At 40.5% G+C, this 19,298-nt stretch overlaps 1 protein-coding gene across 4 annotated transcripts in view; it reads left to right on the plus strand.

Moving 5' to 3' along the window:
• The window catches only part of BACH2 (BTB domain and CNC homolog 2), a 183,171-nt gene that overhangs the window by 75,113 nt on the left and 88,760 nt on the right, over nt 1-19,298 (plus strand). For 2 of the 4 annotated variants that reach the window (XM_010707621.3, XM_010707622.2), the window contains one exon: nt 5,788-5,896. The exons of 1 other annotated variant lie outside the window; for it this stretch is intronic. The gene's annotated coding sequence lies outside the window, so the exon portion shown is untranslated. The remainder of the gene's footprint in view (nt 1-5,787; nt 5,897-19,298) is intronic. One more of the 4 variants, XM_010707623.3, reaches the window with a different exon arrangement.

A 19,298-nucleotide genomic window follows, 5' to 3' on the forward strand; every position in this document is an offset into this window, starting at 1 on the left:
AAAAAAAGAAGAAGAAGAAGAAAAAAAAAAAAGATAGGTTTGTGTACAGAAGTAGCAAATTAATTCAGTTCTACCAGAAAGTAGGTCAGTAACTGACCTCCCGATAGCATGAGGCAGCAATTTCTAGCAGAAGTGACAGCTCAGCAGCATGAACCCTTGCTGTCTCCAGGAAACTTGTTTTGACAAATGTAAACATGTTATATCCTGTATTCCTCTTACTTATTTATTTTTTTTGTTACTGCATTAGAAACCACAAATTGTCACTCTCCATCCCCTTTCTTCACCCCTTCTAGTCCCCAAAGGGAAATGCCTTGTAACATAGCTAATAATTTTTGCAAGGCTGTGTAATGAGTAAGTCATTCCAGTAGGGTTTTTTTTGACAGCTGAATTGAGCACTGTAAACCAGACTTGACTAAAATCCAAACCAAAGCATTTCTGATGGTGAGGGAAGTCACTGGGAAGACCGTAACTGGATCAGTTTCAGTTTAGGATTGAGCGAGCCTTTTGCATAAACGTCTCTTCAACATTTGTATGGCCAATGTGAGTGGCCACACTGCTGGTCAGACAGTGCTTTGAACAGGTCCTTGCTGCAACCCAGCAACGCCAGACCTTGGAATTCTTTTGTAATTTGGGAGAAAATGCCAAACAATTGGTCACATGTTCCCTACAGTGCCCCACCACTTTGCCTACTGGGCACATCATAAGGAAAAATGTCTAAGAAGGAGTAGGGCATGTGTTCTTCTTTTCATGTAGATGTCTTTATCAGCAGAGATAAGAGATGAGTCATGGTAACTTCTTTGGTACCTTTCTTGCAATGATTTCTCCAATAGAAATCACCATGGATTAAAAGGTTGAGGAAATCTTCCAGAGCTATGTTTTGGCAGATGAGATCCATCCCTGGTCTCTTAAATTGCTTCTTTCTCTTGACTTGTAACCAGGTTGCACATGTAAGGTGATGCCATGTGATGTAGTTAGGAGGATTTCAGTTTGTACTAATCAAAATGGTCTGATTTAAGCATTTTTGCCAATGGTCTAATGAAACTTCATATCTCTAGGTTTTCTTTATTATCTAGTTACTTTTTCTGGCACAAGGTGTCTGAGAAACATCCAGAGAATCCTATTGTCATTTCTGCACAAGCTGTAGAAATACTGATTTTTGCTCCTGTGACAGATAAACCTCCAGAGCTCCTCATCTGTGTGTTGCCATTTAACTGATTTTTATGTTTGTTTGTTTGTTTGTAAGCATTGCACTACAATAAAACTTGGATGACATTGTCTAAGCCAGAAGTAAAGACATGACTTGGGAGCAGCCATGGAAATATACATGTTAGAAACAAAATTCTAGCTTTGGTAAGGGTTTCATCACAGTGGATACAAGTCAAGCAAGAAACCAGATGGATTTATTTAGCATAGCCAAAAATGGCAATGAGAAGAAAGGGAAAGAAGAGAGTCCTTTTTTTCAATGAATTACATGTTTTTCTTCTTTGCTAATGCTATAGATAATGCTGGCACTGATTGTTACACAGCCCACAACAGATGTAATCCAAAGAAAGTTGTGAAAAAATATAGTAATATATGCAGTTAGAAAAAGGCGAGGAGAGGAGCAAATGCCCGTGTGCATGTGTCTCAGTACGTTTGTATGCAGGGAACACAGTTCCCAACCTACCTTCCAAAGGGTGCTTGCCTTTTTGGTGTTGCCCTCAGAGTGGCAAATGATGCTGGCTTTCATGTGATTAAACTCTTAACAGTGGCACTGGGTTTCTTCTGCTTGAAAAGTCTAGAAGCCCAAGGTGTACTCCAAAGAGACACAAGTGAAGGTATGCTCCCTTTTTCCCACCATTTCATGCTGACAGAGCTATTGCTTCCTACTGTTTCCTCTCCTGCACTGAGGAGGGAGAGCCCAAAAGGGAATGCTGTCTTTAGGCAGTGCTGACCAAAGCTCGTGTAGCTTGAGATCCTTTCAGTTCAAGGTAATTTGAGCATCTCAGTCCCTTCCTAAGGACTGAAGCTATTTTTGAAGCCCCCACAGAGTAGAAAACAGCAGGGATTTTCCTGCTTGCCCAAATGCTTGCAGGAGGCTGCCCAAATGAGCTTCTTCTCTGTTTGATGGTGAGTGGCAGAACTGAGTGTAAGAGATACGATGCGATGACCTTTGCAGAGAGGTGTAGACGGGCGTAGAGCAGAGACAGGAAAATTACCCACCTTGTAGTTAGTCATTGATGTTGCTTGCCCTGAAAGGAGAGGCTGTCTTAAACCCCAGCAGTGTCCTCACTGACTTGTGCATGGGTGTCCAGGAAATTAGAAAGCTGCACCTCTCCTTTTTTTCTTTCCAGCAAGAGAAGTTGTTCCACATACTGCATTGCATGCATGTGGTGGCAACAGAATACATTTCTCAGTGCATTTCTTGCACTTTGGGTACATGCATGCATCATCAAGAAAGCAAGATGGACTCATATGTTCCCTTCTACTTTTGAAATCCTGGTGTGGGCTTTCATCTAACACCTTGCTAACAGCAGTGAGTTGTAAGAGTAGCCACAGCTTTGTCATTTTCTCTGTGACAAAACCTGAAGGTGGAATGTAGGACCCAACAGGGCTGCCTTGTTCTACACTGCCCAATTGCTGAACCCCTCTTGGCTTTCCTGCACTAGATCTGAGCTGGTCAGTGCAAGCTTGAGCTCGTGAGTGGGACTTGGCAAGATTTTATCCATGGGGAATAGAAGTTTCCTCTTGATTGCTTTCTAAATGTAGAGCATTCTAGGCTAATTAACGTGGATGATATCATTCCAGCCAGCAGCACAAGATAATGTCCATCCTGACTGTAAATGACATCAACGTCTCTGTTTCTATTAGATGTACCAGAGAGTAATCTGTGTCATTTTTCAGAGTGTCACTGATCAATTTTGCGCAGGGACATGTGCTTCTTTCCTGATAACACAAGTTGATCCATGTGGAGCTACCAATTCTCTATATGTGTAGTGCAAAAACCCCTGTGTTAGTCCACTGCTGCCATGAAATCAAGCTCTCAAAAGCTCATGCAGCATTTGTTTCAGTGCAAAGAGAGCCAACTGAGTAATGCATTGTGAGAGTTCTGCATTTTAACAGGAAAAAGTTCAGAAAAAGTGTGTGAGTTGTGAGCGACTGGAGAGCCAGTGAAATTTCATTCCCTTCAGTATTTTGCAGCAGCTTCCTTTGGTTGAGCTTACAAACTAGGTTTTGTAGAAAAATGAGAGGATTCTGCTTGCACCAACGCAGGCACAGTCTAGGGTGGCTGAATCACTTCTGCCAAGATGCAGAGTTGCCTCTCTTCAGAGGTCAAGAAAGACTCAAAGCATCTCTTCATTATATGAATGTTGGGAAAAAATAGGAAAATGAATTTTTTGTACGGCAAAGTTAATTTCCTAAATGAATCTTCTTTGCATTCAAGTGGAAGGTGGTGGAGTTTAACAAGAGAATGTTGGTAGTCTGCATTGCTAGTGCAAAAAGTGAAATGGCTTTTCAGTTCTTCAACTTTTGCTTGACCTAAGGCCCAGCTTATCTCCCTTTCTTCTCTCCTTCATTAGCAGTGTTCATGTCCTGTTCCCTGCCAACATGGAGTCCAGTGGTTTGCCTTAACTGCTGAATGGAATTCTCTCATTCACATGGATGTCTGCAGAAGTGCCGAGCAACTTAAAGATAAACTTTAGGAGAAAAGATGAAGATAAATTAGTCAAAATACCTTGAATACGTCAAAATCCTTTCACCAAGTGGTGAAATATGTTGTTTATTTCCTGATGTTCTGGTTTCCTCACCCTTAGCTCTGTTTTGGAGCCATGATTTAGGCAAGCGTTTTAACTTAGCTTGGCTCCTCTCAGCCAAAACTTCCTTTGTGTTCATTACTGATGGTGGTGTGTAAATAGGCAGGTTATTTATCTTGCCCCGGCCAAGAAAATGGGGAGTTAAAATTTAAGAGATGCCATGGGCACAAGTGCTGACTAACGGTTACTATCTTGAGCACTCGGAAATCAATTTGGACCTTGTCTGATGAGCACTGCTGCTTTTTTTTTTTCTTCATATAAAGCAATACAGAAAAATTGAGAAATAAATGCATTCACTTAAGATAACATTGTGTGACAGCTGAGAACAATTAAAACTCTTACTTGCAGCTATATTTTTTTCCTTTCTACAGTAGGTGGGTGGTGTCTGCAGCTCTGAGTAGTTGGGTATTTGTCACGGGTCTGATCTTATCATTCACATGGGAAGAAAAACTGTCATGCAAGGTTATTTATTTTACAGCCTTTTCTCCTGGCTTTGCACAACACACAGATCTTGGTAGATGAGAAAGGATTTTTTTTTTTCTTACTATAGTCTTTTTAGCAATAAACACACGCCTAACTGTAAGAGAAAAAAGTTTCACAGCCTAACTTGTTTTGTGAAGCCCAAACATTTGTGAAGCTTACAAACCCTCAAACTTTGCATAATGTGCCCATCTCTGATCTCAAACATGAGGTGGCAGAAGAGGGAAGTGTTACTTTTTTTAACCAACAACTTATGACTGTGTCAACACATGACAATTTGTCAAAGCTTTCTGTAGTGGTGCTGTAAATTAATTTTTAGCATCAGTTGTGAGTGGTAAACACTTCATGCGGTGTGAACAGCTCTTAGTACAGTGTGAGTTGTCAGCAGCTTGCTATCTACCCTAAAAGAAAAAAAAAATAAATGAAGGAGGGAAGGATGAAAGCTCAGTTACCAGTACAAAATGGATCTGAGTCTGCAAAAATTAGACATGTGGTGCTATTTTTTTCTTCCTCCATACCAGTCAACTCAACCTTGAAATGTAGTGCTTGGTTTTTCCAATAATAAGAACCTGGCTTCCAGTCTGGGGTTTGGAAATCACAGCTTTTCATCCTGTGCATGGAAATAGTGCCTGAAAGCATATGGGTTTCTCTATTCACTAGATAGCTAGGTGAAGTTGGGCCTCTCTTTACCTTTGAGTTGTGCCTCTGTTTGCTTTAAAAGTGGAACATGTCCTGCATATGTGAGCCTAAAATTTTGCTGAGAAGTCTCATATAAGTGACATAAAATGAAAAAAAAAGATGGCAGGCCAAAGAGAAACATTGAGGGCTGAGCTCTGTCTCTTCCTTGCCTGTCTCCATGATGTTTCTCCTTGCCTATCTGAGCCATTGTGGTTCATACAGTAGGAGTTGACATGATGGAAGAAAATGATTTGGTATGAAAAGCTGGGAAGTACGTACTGTAGAAAACAAGTTTTCAGATACAAACCTATTTTAATCTGTCACTTCAACAGAACAAGTAGTAATAACCTCCCAACCTAACAATGACTGTTAAGTTGAACATTAATTCGTTCAGTCATTGAATTGCTAACTTGTCTAAAACTTAAAAGTGAACACCCACTCAAGAGAGAAAAAGAAGTTGGTGCCTGGAGTTCTTGGCCTTGCTGAAATCACCTAGATTTTTGTCACTAATGCCAATATTTCATTTTGTGTTTCCTGAGAATGCTTCAAGTAGAGCTAGATGAGAAAAGCAGCTGAGCCAGGTTGTTGGCTGCTTTGATATGTTCAGTATGTTTTTGTTCTCAAGCACAGTTGCTCTCAGCTCCAGCCCTCTAGGTCAGCTTTGACTGTGCTTTGGCACTTGTTCCTGTAAATGGGCGACACAATTGAAGCTTGGCATGGGAACTTTGTATAGTCTTACTAAAGCTGTTTTTAACCCGATTATGATTTTAGAGAAAAAGATGACTTTATTTGCGTATTTGCTCACAAAGAATTTTGGTTTTATTTCCTTTTCCAGATATAACTGTAGGTGCTTCTTGTATGAAAGAGCTGAGCCACACCATCCAGTAAACTGTCTAAAGCAGCTGTTGGCTTGCTTGGAAATCACTTCCAGAACTGTGTTGTAAGTAAGTATTTTTGCAAAAGCAGCACAAAGAGGTTTCTTCAGTTCGGGAGGATTTTTGATGTTTTGATTGTTCCTTATAATTTCGTAGTTTTATTCCAACACTTACTAGACAATGGCAGTTTACATGAGAATATCATCTTCAGAGTATGATATCTGAAGAATTTAGCAAAAGCCCATTAAAAGCTTTTTCCCGACTTGCTCTAAAGCTCAACTCAGCTTAGCATAGTACACACACCCAAGTCTAGAAATAAGTTTGGTAAAATACGCATTGATCTCTTTTGTTGTTTGCCAGTTCAGTTTTTCACTGTTCATCCTTGTTTCCATTTTTGTACTTGAGCATTTTAGCTGTGGGGCATAAACTGTGAGCTGTCTAAATTCAAAGTACTCCATGGATAGCTGCTCTAAGTAAGCTGAAAAAAGCACTGTTTTGTCTCTTCCAACATGCTGTGGTATGGATAGGGAACCTCAGTATACTCTATGAGTGGCAGTGGATTTGATCAGCTGTGTCTGTCTCAGTGACAACTACGTATGTTAACGAAAAATACCCCATTTCACGTTAAAAGCCAATTGCATTGAGTACAGCATTGTGAGTGTTTACTCTTAAAATCATAATATCATCCCAGAAAAATTCAAGAATAGCACAAAGAAAACCTCATTATGCCATTTTATACCATTATTTTTGAAAACATAATCCATTTGCAGATGTTTATGACCTGAAATTTTACACCTCTTTGATTTCTTTTCTTATTCATTTATCTGCTGATGATGATGCAGGTTATCTTGATATGAGAACTATTTATGACTTAAGTGCATTTCCCTTGAAATGGCCTCTGATAATGATGTCGTCACTTCAGAGAAAAAGGGTGGGAGCATTAGTGACTCAGGTCTGAAGTCACTTAAAGTTAAGGACTTTGTACAGGTTGCTCACACTGCTTAGCACCTTGCAAAACATTCCCTGCAGTTTACATTTAGTGTACAAAACTAGTTTTTTTTTGTTTTTGTTTTTTGTTTTTAGTGTGCTAATCACCAAGTCTTTTCAAACCCAATGGTAAAGCACTTGAAACAGATTTCATCGATTAGGTTTCTTGTTTGTTGATTGCTGTCTGTGTAGTCAACTGACACACCTGGATTGCTCTCTAGGTGAGGCTGTGTGTCACAAAAATCTTTGACTCAGTTCTGCCAGGTTCCCATAATGCCTTTTCACCATTGCTCTGCAAGTCCTGTGCTTAGTTTAATTCAACATGGTTGGACAAGAATAGAAGTTGAAAAAGATGTGGTTGTTGTCAAGTATGGGATACCTGTGCTGTGGCACAAACATGATGTGGACAGACAGTCAAGGAGTTGCTTTGGGAAAATTCTGTAGACATTTGGAAAAAGACAAAATGTTTGGTTTTGGTAACTTGCCTGCACATGGTCTATGTGATGCTGGAATTTAAATCACAACCCAAGCTGGTTTTCTTTACAGCACGGGAGGCACCCTGAGGGTCACAAGTGCTTCTGGCCTTCTCATATACAGCACTGCAAGGCGTCCCGGCAGGGCAGTCTTCTACGTCCTGGCCCTGCTGTACTGCTGTCCATATGCATCAAAGGATGTTTCATGGGGAACCTCTGGTTTTCTTGCTGTTAACACTGTATTTTAATTCACTGTGTGTTATGGCTTTTGAGTCCCAGAGGCACCAGGAGCATTTATTTAATTGACCCTGAGGTAATCACTGCTTGCTTTGTATGCCCAGTTCAGACTTGGTTTCCAGGGCATACTACCGAGGCTGCTGTGCAGCCTTGATTCTACCAGGTTCCTGAAGGATTCACTGCACCACTGTGGCTTTCTGCCTCACATCCTTTGAATTCAACCGCGTTAGTCTCTTTAATGGTGTCAGAAGGCCAAAGAGACATACTGTCTCTCTTTGAATCCTCAAAGAACAAATGTGTGCTTTTAAATAGTTAAAAAGAAATGTTAATTATGATTCACAGATAGTTTTAACCCAAATATTAAGTAATATCAAATGCTGACGTTTTCAATCAGTAATTGTTTTTCCAGCTGCTGAGTGGGACTAACTATTAAATATTTTTAGAAGGTTATTTTTGCAGCTGCTCAAGTGCTTTAAGCATAAAAGTCTTAAGTTATTTTGTTGGGCTTGACAACCTTGGCTGCAAAGTGGGCGAACGTTAATGACAGTCTGTGGTGAAAGTGGAATGGTGACATTCTTCTGATACACCTTGGGTAGTTGTGGAAGGTTTGGGCTGCATCCAGATAAGCTGAAAATAGCATTCTGGGCTCTTTTGAAAGTTTGTGGTTTTTCAACATTTTCTGACAAAAATCTACAGTCATTTTTTTCTTTCTTACTATGTTGGTTGTTGCACATAAGTGGAAATTAGTTTTTTCCTCTCTGTATCTTGAGAATTTTTGTGTTTCATAGAGTGTGAATTATTTTATGAAATAATGGTTTGGCTTGTAGCAAATAATATAATACTACAGAATTTTGTCTTAGAAATGTATATAATGTGCCTTTCAATAAGAGATCTTACGAGCTTTTCAAATATCAATTAAACCACCGATCATGGAGGGACATTGTTCTCACCCATCAGAAAGACTAGTTAGCTGCAGTACCCTGACTGTAAGTTACTGCTCACATTTGCACAGTGATTCATTAGTCAAACTGGTAAAACATTTTCATACAATGACTTACTGGTAGCTTTTCTTCATTTGATTGCTCATTTTGTTGTAATGCCTAACAGTGCTGGAGAATTTACTTCGGAATATAGCTTTTCTGTGCATCTCCTTGCTTTGGTTTCCCACTAAATCTATTCTGTTGTCTCACAACTCTGTTGTTTGCAGTAAGCATTTGCTGTAATTCATGGAAACTATGAAAATACTTTAGAAACTCACTGATATATTTTGATCAGGCCGTAATTATGAGCACAGAATGCACAAAGAACACTGAGACACTGAGAGCTAGAGAAAAGCTGATGCTGGTAGGGGAAAAGGTGAAATACTAAAGGTGAAATTCTGTTTAATATTCAATTGTGGGCTTTTTAAAGCCAAATTAAGAAAAGAAGTAGAATAAAAAGCTTCCACAAAGCAGAAGTGTGAGTGAAATGAAACGTAGTGGCTAGACAAATGAAAAAAAAAACCAAACACATTCATTAAAAAACACACCAAATTGAAATTTTAGAGCCCCAGTAGAAAAAGTAGTCTGTCGGCCACCCAGCTTGGACAGGGCACCCAACTGGAACTCATGGTCTGGGTTCATTTACCCGCCTTGGTCACAGGTTTCCTGTGTGTTCTCAGGCAACCTTTTTCATCTGCCCCATGACTGACTTCCTCATTTTTAAAACAGAGATCGTCGTCCTCCCTTCCGGAGGTGTGTCATGAAGATGCAGCCTACTGGTGCTTTTAAAAACATGAATGTTGCAATGGGAAGAGCTAGCCTAGGGACTCGAGTGAGACCGATGAGCTTCCTCACAAAGAAAAATTGCCTGTGCTTCTCTTTATTTACATTCTGGGAGTAGATAGAAGTGCTTTTCAGATCTAGAAAGATTTTAGTGATTTTTTTTTTCTATTTTGGATCTTTCCGATCTGTTTGTCATGGAATTTGGCTGTCCCTGTGCAGCAGCAAGCAGTTGGAATATTCCTTGTCTCTCACCTTTCTCCTCACGGTCTGCCTCCTTCTAGCTTTGAGTCATTCTTATCTGCTTGACACACACGACCCACACAAACCGAACTGGATCAGAAATGCAGATTCTGTCATCTGCTGAATTACACAGAGATCTCTTGACATTTAAATATGAGTGTGTATAAGAAAGAAACTGGAGAATGCTTGAGCCTTTTCAGCAGGTTACCTGAAGTGACCCTTAGCTGTTGAAAAAGACACTATGAGGGAGCCATCCATCACCTCGTGGCCTCCTGGCAAGATGTACATTGGCACATTGTTGCTTCTGCATGACGAGGGTATCTCAATAGCCTAGCACTACAGTTAGCCTTCTGCTCCTCCACTCAAGTCCCTAATAGGCAGATATTCATTTAAGTGATTTCAATATGAATCTCACAAGGATGCTAATTCTGAGTAAGGAATCAGAAATGACAAGTCACATGCCTTTTGATGTGTCCTTTTATCTCATGTGGGTTGATATTTAAACTTTTCTCAGCATTTACAGGAATTATTTTTCACTGGGAAGACGGTGTGGAGCTCTGTACTTTCTTTCTCTTCCCTTCTTAGTTCTGCTCTTCTCCAACTGCTGACAAGATCGTGAAAGTACACACAGGTTTTCATTTTGACCAGATCCACCTTTTGTTTTCTCTTTGATTCTGCTACAACAGCTGTTTCTGTTTTCTGTTCTCCCACCTTCTTCATACCTTCTTTTTGTTTTGGCCATGTTTTTTTGCAAACCTTCCTTTGACTTGACCCTCAATTTTCTGTGAGTTTCTTGGGTTAATGAGAGATCCTCTTCATTGGAATCTGCATAACCTTTCTATCCATTATGTATTCCAGCCTTTCTCCCATGGACACAGAAATGCCTCCTCTGCTTTCCTCTGAGATCCGTACTAACCCAGATGTTTTTCTGCCACCAGTTTTCTGTTCTTCCAAGTCTTCCCTTCTCTACTTGCTTCTTACTTTTGAATGGCAATCAATCTTTCTCTTGGGAAATTTGGCTTGTCTTCACCAACTGTTCATCAAATTGCTTTCCTTTTTATTTTTCTCCACCGTTTATTTCACTGCACTAGTTTTCCCTCTCTCATGGAGAGACTTGTGAACAGCCTTGTTGATTTAGGTCAAGGTACTCCCATTTTAGGTGAATAAAGAACCAGCTTCTCATTTGGAGAGAAGCACTGCCACTCTGGGTTGGCTGCTATATCTAATTTAAATGTTTAAGTGTGAAAATATTCAATTGCGGTAAGAGTGATGTCTCATCCCTTCAGAGACTGGTTAGCTCCATCCTGAGCCCTGAGAAAATGTGGCTGTGCTTGAACTTTGCTGCTGCTGCTGTTGCTGCTGGCCATCTCCTCTCTGCTTGTAGTACTTTTTCTTTACCAATTGGAAAGCCTGGGAATTTGCTCTCCTCATAGCTTGAAGGACCGGTGCCTGAAAGCATGGCAACTGCTTGGTTGTCTGTTGCTGTTTCAACCCCATGTCTGAGCTACAAGTATCTAATTGTCAAAGTAATTTAGTCTTTTACCAAAGAAGTGATTTTCCTCCTGGAAATTGGGAAGCCTGCCATTTAACACACTGTAATTGACTTCAGCTGAAAGATTCAGTATACTTATCTAGGATTATGGTTCAATAAAATCTAATTGTGCCTAGAGCAGAAGGACTCGTAGAAAAACTCAAGGATTGTCGTCCGCCTTTGCCTGGACAAGCTAAATCACACATCTTCTGATCCTGACAGTTGAGGTTATGCTGCTTGACCTGACCATCCTGGCAGCATGTTGGCAGGAATAGTTTCCAGCAGTCTTGTTTCACACATGGACAAAGCTGAGTGTCTGACACAGTGTGCAGCATTCTTTACTCAGTTTTACATGACTAACTTTCTCATTTCAGTGTGCCCTCCTGGTGTCGGGGTTGGGCAATGGGAAGTAAGCTATGTCTGGTTTCACTATGATAGTGACGATAGCGCAATCCACGATGTATGGGAGATTAAAAGCCTTGTAACATTACAGACCAAATTGTTCACAAGATCAAAATCTGAAGTCAGATCAGTGCCTAAACATCCTCTTGTCTTGCCTCACCCAGGGTAGAAATAAATAAGAGAAAACAAATATTTATTCAGAACTTCCTCTCACTGTTTACCAAGTAGGAAGCTTTGTTGGATGAATTTCTGCATATAAATACTCACTGGCCATCATGTATTGGCTTTTATGACTATACACTGTAATAACAAAAAGCCTTTTTGCCCAAGTATTTGTTAAAGGGTTTTCGTTAGCCACTCTGATCAAATGGGAAAGCATTCAATTTCATTTTTCACTTACAGAACTTCAGGAAAAAGCAGAGACTTTTTCAGTATGATGAGAACATGGCACAGGTAATTAGTAATTTGGGATGATGGCTGAATAGGTTGTGTGCCAATATCCTTGTCACATTCTGAGAACGCAAGCGTTGTTATTCTTCCGAGAGTTGTGTCCCAAGCCATAGCCCTTGACCCAAACTTGATTGTACATTATTAGCTGTTCTCACCCGGTGCTATTCTTCTTTTCTCAGTTATTTCTGTCAAGATTACACCATTGCAAACAGGAAAGGAGAAATATGCTTTCAGACCAAAATAATTGATTTTGTTGGTTCTGGCATGCTGACTATATAAGCAGTAAAATATGTAATATTGCTTGGCACAGCATTTGCAGTATTAATCATTCTTTATGCAATTCCCTATTTTTTTACAAAAATTTAAACAAATGCCAGGGCTGCAGAGAGTAATAAAACAAGGTAATCAAGGCAGAACTGGCAGGTTCAGTGATATGAGTCAAAAATAAAACAAAAACCACCAAAAGCCATGAAAACTGGAAATAGAGGCTCTTCTCCATGGCTATACTAAAGTTCTTAGGAGCAGAGCAAAGAATTTCATCACAGGAATGAGCTGACACTAACTACACTTCCATTTGCAGAGGGCATGAAACTGAAGAAGAAAATAAATGAAATGTCCAAGTTTTATGTTTGAATTAAGCTGATGCAGAGAAGTAGACAGACATTTAGCATACAGTATTTCTTCATTCAGTAATCTTTCTTTTTGAAATGCTGACTTCTGTTTTGCCTTGTCCGCCATGCCTTTATTTTTTTCATCTTGACATTCAGGGGATGGTACAAAATGAATCAGAAAGCTACCATGGCAGATACAAGCGACCCTCTGAACTTTGTCCGGTTGACATGTGTCAGAACACTGGTGCAGCTTCGTACTCTACTTACTCACAAGCATTGCCAGACAATGAACATTTTGTTAGTATTGGCAACTCCTTAACTAAGCCAGGATTTTTTCTCTGGTTTGCTTGAGAGTGCAAAGTGCTTTTAATTTCCATTCTTCCGTCTGGCAATGCCACCCTTGTTCCTTGGAGTAATAAAACTTCAAATAGTTGATAAAATTACAGTTGAGGGCAGATGTTATTCCAGGTCAGAAAGATAAAAAAACAGTGCTAGCCAAGTGCAGTCATGTCGTATCTGACCAGAATACTGTGTCTCTTCATATTTTGGGAATGTGTTTCCATTTCTCTCTCCAAAGTAACTGACACAGAAGAAAGCACTGTTCATAAAAATACAAGATTATCCAAATATTTTGCAAAGTTGATGACACTTGGTTTCTGTGCTTAATATGGCTAAAACTATAAGTTTATGGGCATCATTTCTAAATCACAAGTGAGATTACATCTTGTTTAGTATTCTCACCGTTTTGTTTCATAAGTATATCTATGAAGTCATTTTTTACTTTATAAGAGCTTGTAAATTTCTTGCTTTACAATTTATTTTTTTTTTGGTCATTTAAAATGCAAGACTTTTATTTAAATTCACCGTATCCTGCCAAACTCAATGGAGAGAAAGTATAGTATTTGCAGATATTCTTCGTTTCAAGTACAGTTGTGTACCACTGTTAGGGAAATAAAATGTAATGTCATCTCCAGCCAGTAAATCATTTTCTTTCCCCTTTTTATCATTTTGTTCCATCTTTTCTTCTGCAAGACAATTTTAGATTTTTTCTGTCTCCTTGCTTTAATAGCTATCATTGTATTGCTCTATGCACTCTTTGTTCAGATGGGTCCTCCTCCATTTTCTCCAAAGTATAGTGAGGATCTGGGCATCACATCAACAGTGTAGACCATTTATCTACTGTTAAATTTTTCAAATGCTGCCCCATAATCTATAAATTATTGTTCCATTTAACCGAGCTCTGCTTTCAGTTCCAATCTGTGTGGTCAGCCTAATGCTCCTGCCCAAGTCCTTTCTTTTCTATTTTCACATTGATATTGTAGTCGAATCCTCTTTCTTTTTAGGTCTCATACCTGTTTCACTTTTTGATTTCTTTGTTCTAATGATGTTACTGTTCCAGGGCAGATTACTTGGCAGTGACCCACAGTGTGGCTGTCGAGTGTCATCTGTATCCTGGTAGAAGGAACTGCCCTGCTTGTGTCACTTTTGCTTTAGAAAATACCACTAGAGGCATTTGCGGTCTCACTTGATCTTTGCTTGTTTAGAAGATGCGAAAATAATTAATCATAGAAATGGCCTGTTTTGGGGAGGTGTAGCCTAAAGAAGATAAACATGTGAGAGTGTGCGTTTGATGGTAGTATCAGAAAGGGAATCCCTCCATTGGGAATCGCTCTGTTATCTGGGTGCTATTGTCAAAAGATGGAAAATCAGTGTGCTCTGAAACTTCATTGCACCATGATTCTTCTTATATCAGTCTCTTCCCATAACACACTTCACTTCAGAAAAGTGCAGGGAGAGGGGAAAAGAGAAGACTATTTCGGGGGGAGAACTCCCACAGGGGAAGGAGGGAACCCTTTGTAGCATTTAATGCCAAGAAAATGCAATAAAATCAGTGCTTCCACTGAGAGTTGGCAGCGTATTCTTTCTGTAACAAGACCTGGTTTTGGTTTCTTTGTAGTACAGCCTGATTCAGACTGTAACGAGTTGACTGGAGAGACTGAAATCTGTTTTTGACAGATATTTCCCCATGATCTGGCAAACATAAATACTCCTGTAAGCTGACAGGCAGCTTGTTTACATGTTAAAGAAAAAATAACACCAAAAAAACACACACACACAGACACAAAGCAACATTCGGATCAGTCATTCTGATCAAGGCAGTGTCAATTATTAGGCTATAAAGGGAACTGATGACTCAACTTAGGCACAACACTGCGGCGGTCTCCGATTTTCGGTTTCAGAACAGATTCTTTTCAGGAATTATTTTCATTTACACCTGATGTTTAAACATGCTTCTGGAAGCGTATATCATTTTGTGATCACAATCCAGGAGACCAATGTCAGCGTGTGCTGTGTTTGTGCAGAATGGAGAACACCTCCTTGTTCCTGAGTGGACGTTGGGCATCAGGTGGGAGAGGGCTTCCATGACCGATCGCATCGTAGCAAGACTGCACCCACATGCAGCCAGGATGTCAGTCACCACATTAAGTTCATTGATCCATGCGCACCCATAAAATTGAAAAGATCTTTGATTCAGAAGAGAATATTTTGATCAGATCCCGTGCTTAGTAATTCCAGCAAGTGCACTTGTAAAAATGAGTGACTCAGAAATTGAAATGCAAAGCATTTCTCTGAACGGTGGCCGGAAATTGGCTCTGAAAACTGAAACAAAGCCCAGACCGCAGCTTTATCTATTTACTTATTAATTTTAGATATGCGAAAATCCTTTTGTCTTTGGGAGACATTCTGATTCTTCTTGCAGTGCTTGCCAGTGCAATCCTTAGGCTATATGATCAACCCTGTCAGGACTGCCTGACATGTCTAATTTTTGGTTTAAAACAATGAGTTCCCCGTGAATGGTTTCATTGCCTGTAGTGCTGTCTGATTCTGTCACAGCGTTCAGTAGAAGTTGGTGGAAGTATTAGGCAGGACAGGATGTTGGAATATTTGAGGTCATGTAATATTAAGGAAGAAATCCACACTAGTGGAGTCAAATGGAGCGCTCAGCTGCTGATTACTCAATGTATAAGTTATATATACAGCATACAAGGGTATCTCTCTCCTCCAGCATGAATAAATCCAAACGTTTCCATTAGTTACATGTTGCCCTGCCTCTTGCAGTGCTGATTGTGTTTCACTGCTGGATGCTTACTCCATTAGCACAGAGAGCCCCTTGTACTGTCAGCTTTTTGGTGTTAGTGGGGGGTTGCTGCAAAAAAAAACTTGGAAATCAGTGCATTGGGTTATGGATATCCTAACAGCACAAGGCTGTGAAGAAAGGAGAGTTGTGCTTATACCACAGGGAGGATGGAGCCCATATCTGTGTTCTTGTCCTCATTTTGCACCCACAATATTTCTGCTTTCTTCTCTGTCGGCATCTGGGCACCTGCTGTTTGTCCTTGAGAGTGAGTTTGGATGCTCTGGACTCACCACACAGGCTTAGATAACATAGGAGCTGTTTCCTTGGTTGCTGTTATGCATTCCGAAGCCCACAAATGAGAATCATGGCAGAGGAAAACAAAGTGATATATGTGCTTAAGGGACTTGCAATTCCCATGGCAGGGCTAGGGAAGTAGTACTCATTTCCAAGAGAAGACAGTCTGGGTGATTTTTCTTAATTACTGTTTACCTAAATAAATAAATAATGCATATTCATGGCTTTAACTAAAGTAACTGGTGTTGAATTGTTTACCTCTCCAGAGGATAATTATTAGGGTGGGGTGTAGGGTGTAGCAATTAATAATAAAACATCTAGACAAGATTATGGAATGTTCTGATTAGAATAGTAAACATTATGCTACAAATAAATTTAAATACATGGAGCTGCCTTGAATTAAGGAAAAAACCCAATACTATGCTATCCAAAGAAACACGCTGAGCAGCAGCAGCTCAATTGAAGGGGCTGTTGTCTTTAAGCTATTTTATATCACAAGGAGGTTGTTTCAGCATAAAGTTAGCTTTCTTGGTATGTTGTCCCTCAGTTCTCATCCAGAACAAAAGCACACAAATACTGGCATTCACACAGATTTGTGCAGCAGCTGTAATACCCATCAGCAGAGCTTTGAGTTTGTTGTGCGTTGATCCTTAAACCCAGTGACAGAGAGTGTTTCATCTGTTTATATGAGTAGTAAACAAAACCTTCACTTGTGCTGTGAGCCTTCCTTCCACCTCCTTCACACAGTTCTTTGAATGAAATTCTTTGCTCATCTGAGAGTTTTAAATTTGTACCCATCTTTTCATGTCTTTTGGCTATGGTTTCTTATCTAACTAATCAGCTCAAAGAGACCCAGTGATGTGTATAGGATTTCTGTGGCAGCTGCATACCATTAGGCTGAATGATTTAAAAAAGCATAATTGTAGTTTAATGCAGTAAATACAGACCAATCTGCTGGTTTAACTTATAGTAGCAAGAGAACCGAGCCTTGGACTGGAGAGTGCTTGCTTGACTCTGCACAGATGGAGTGTGCAGGGATGGTGGAGCTGGTCTATCCCATAGTCTTATCAGTCTCCAACTCTTTTGGACCAACAGAGGAGTACAATTGAGCATTGTGGTGCAACTGCACAGGACTAGGGGAAGAAAATGAGTATAGAAGATGAGCAGGAAGGAGGTTGTGATGTGGAAGGGCTGGGCTCTCCCTACTCAACTGAGTCTCTCACAGCCGGTCTTAGAGAAGCAAGATGCTCCGTGTCCTTCTCTAACATGGGCCCCAGAGGGAGATCTTCAGGGAATGAAGGCTCCCCAACCTCCTCTATACAAATTCGTTCCATTTTGAGGCAGCGTCAGGAGTGCCTAGTGTACTCTCTGGCAAGTAGTTGCTGGCACTTCTGCCCCTGGCTACCCTCTCATCTAGAAACCGAGAAGAGGCTTTTCTTTAACTGGAAGTGCGGTCTGACTGAGATGTGGTGGAGCTTTCCCTCATGTCTGTTGTTAGTGGAAGTGCCTGGCTGCACTCCGAAGCAAAACATGATGTCGAGGAACAAGAGCTGGCAGAGGGGCATGACGGGCTGCATCATCCCTGTCGGAGATGGCAGGAAGGCTCTGGTGATTCCAGTCCTTCTGAGTTCCCTGCAGCTCCTTTTGGCTCATGGTTTTCCTTGTGCATGATTTCTTTTTCTGCTGTGGTGGCTTTTTCTCTGACCAGCCTGCTTGCTCTGCAGTGTCTGTGAGCGGTATCCACACCAGAAGACAAGGATGTTTACGCTGGGACAAAGCCCTTCATCTGCATCCTGTTCCATGTGGCAGAGGGGCTGATGTCATAAGCATAGTTAATTTTCTCAGCTGAAAAAACCTTTATGGGTTCCCTGCGAAAAGATTTCTGTGAATAGAAATACCCATCTCCACTGCACATTATTTTTTTGACATTTCTGAGAGTTTAGGCCATGCATCTGCTGGCGAAGACGGCCATACCTGAGGTGGTGCTTGAAGAACTGAGGAGGCGGCTTGCCACGGAGCTGTGCACGCTGTGTACATGGCACAGTAAGCCTGATAGCAGCTCACAATTAATTATCTGCGTATAAAAATTCCCCTACTCACTGTTTTGCTGTTAGAAACTTACTGGCAAGATTTATGACTCTGGTGAACACGAAGTACCATTTCCTTTTTCTCGGCATTACTGTGCGTGGCCTTGCTGGCTTTTCTTATTAAACAGACCTGAGTTCACATGAGAGGGAATGTATTTTTGAACCCCTTTCCCACTGTGATTCTTCCTGTCTTCTTTCTGTAATGGCAAGTGAAAATAACCCACAAAGCATTTTAATTCCTTTTGACTTCCACTTGCTTGGCACGGAGATGTAGAATCATCCTCCAAGCAGGCCCTTGGGGTCAGGCACCACCTTGTGCTGCTCTGCATCTCAGGGCGGTGTGAGATGCACGAGGTTCACTGTGTCTGATATGGCTCTTTTGCTTCTTTTTGCTGTAGCATGCTGAGATGGTCTCTACCAGAGAGGGAAGGGTGGTATTTGGCTTCTACTTTGTGGCGTTGGTGATCTGAAAGGGAGATGGGTTCTGGAGGAATCAAGGTCAAGTTCAATAGACCATTCAAGAGCTGTCCTTTGTCTTTTAGCAGCACCTGTCTGCTCAGGTAACGTGGTCACTGCTGGAGCTAGAAAACTAGGCACCATCTACCTTACAGTTTGGTGTGCAGTTATTTTGTTCAGCATTTGTATGAGATGAAATATAATTCTTTCGCTCTGTGCCAGAGCATAGGGGACCATATATGCATCTTAGAGAAAGACTGTCTATTTCTTCTTACCTAACATTAAGTATGTCTGTCTTCATTTCACACTCTAATGACTATTAGACTGAACTTCCTCAGCTGACGAATGCTCCTCTGACTTCACCCTGGCCAGAAGTCACCTGAAAATCACTTTGTCTGAAGTTGTGAGATGGTGTATTTTTTCCTGTATACAAAGAAAAAGGGAGCAATGTTGAACTGTTGCCATATTCTCCAGTCACAGTCAGACATAGTTATTTTTGTATTAGAGCTTAGAGGAAAACCAGTGGAAATGCCAGATGAACTTTCAAAAAAATTTTTTTTTTTAAATATTGTGTTAATACTTAAATATTATTCATCTTTCACAGCATTTACTTAGATAAGTGGTTCAACATTTCCCACATGCTGAACCTTATTGGGGAGTTTTTGTGGTTAACTGTGACCTGTTCTTTCATTCTGCTTGTTAACTGTTTTCTCATTTTGCAATTTTAAAAAGAAATTAGTAGTAAAAGTCTGACTGAGATAATTGTTCAGAGCACTGAGTGGGAGCATCCTTTCAACAGGA

Source organism: Meleagris gallopavo, chromosome 2 (assembly GCF_000146605.3).
Source record: "Meleagris gallopavo isolate NT-WF06-2002-E0010 breed Aviagen turkey brand Nicholas breeding stock chromosome 2, Turkey_5.1, whole genome shotgun sequence".
Taxonomy (NCBI): Eukaryota; Metazoa; Chordata; class Aves; order Galliformes; family Phasianidae; genus Meleagris; species Meleagris gallopavo.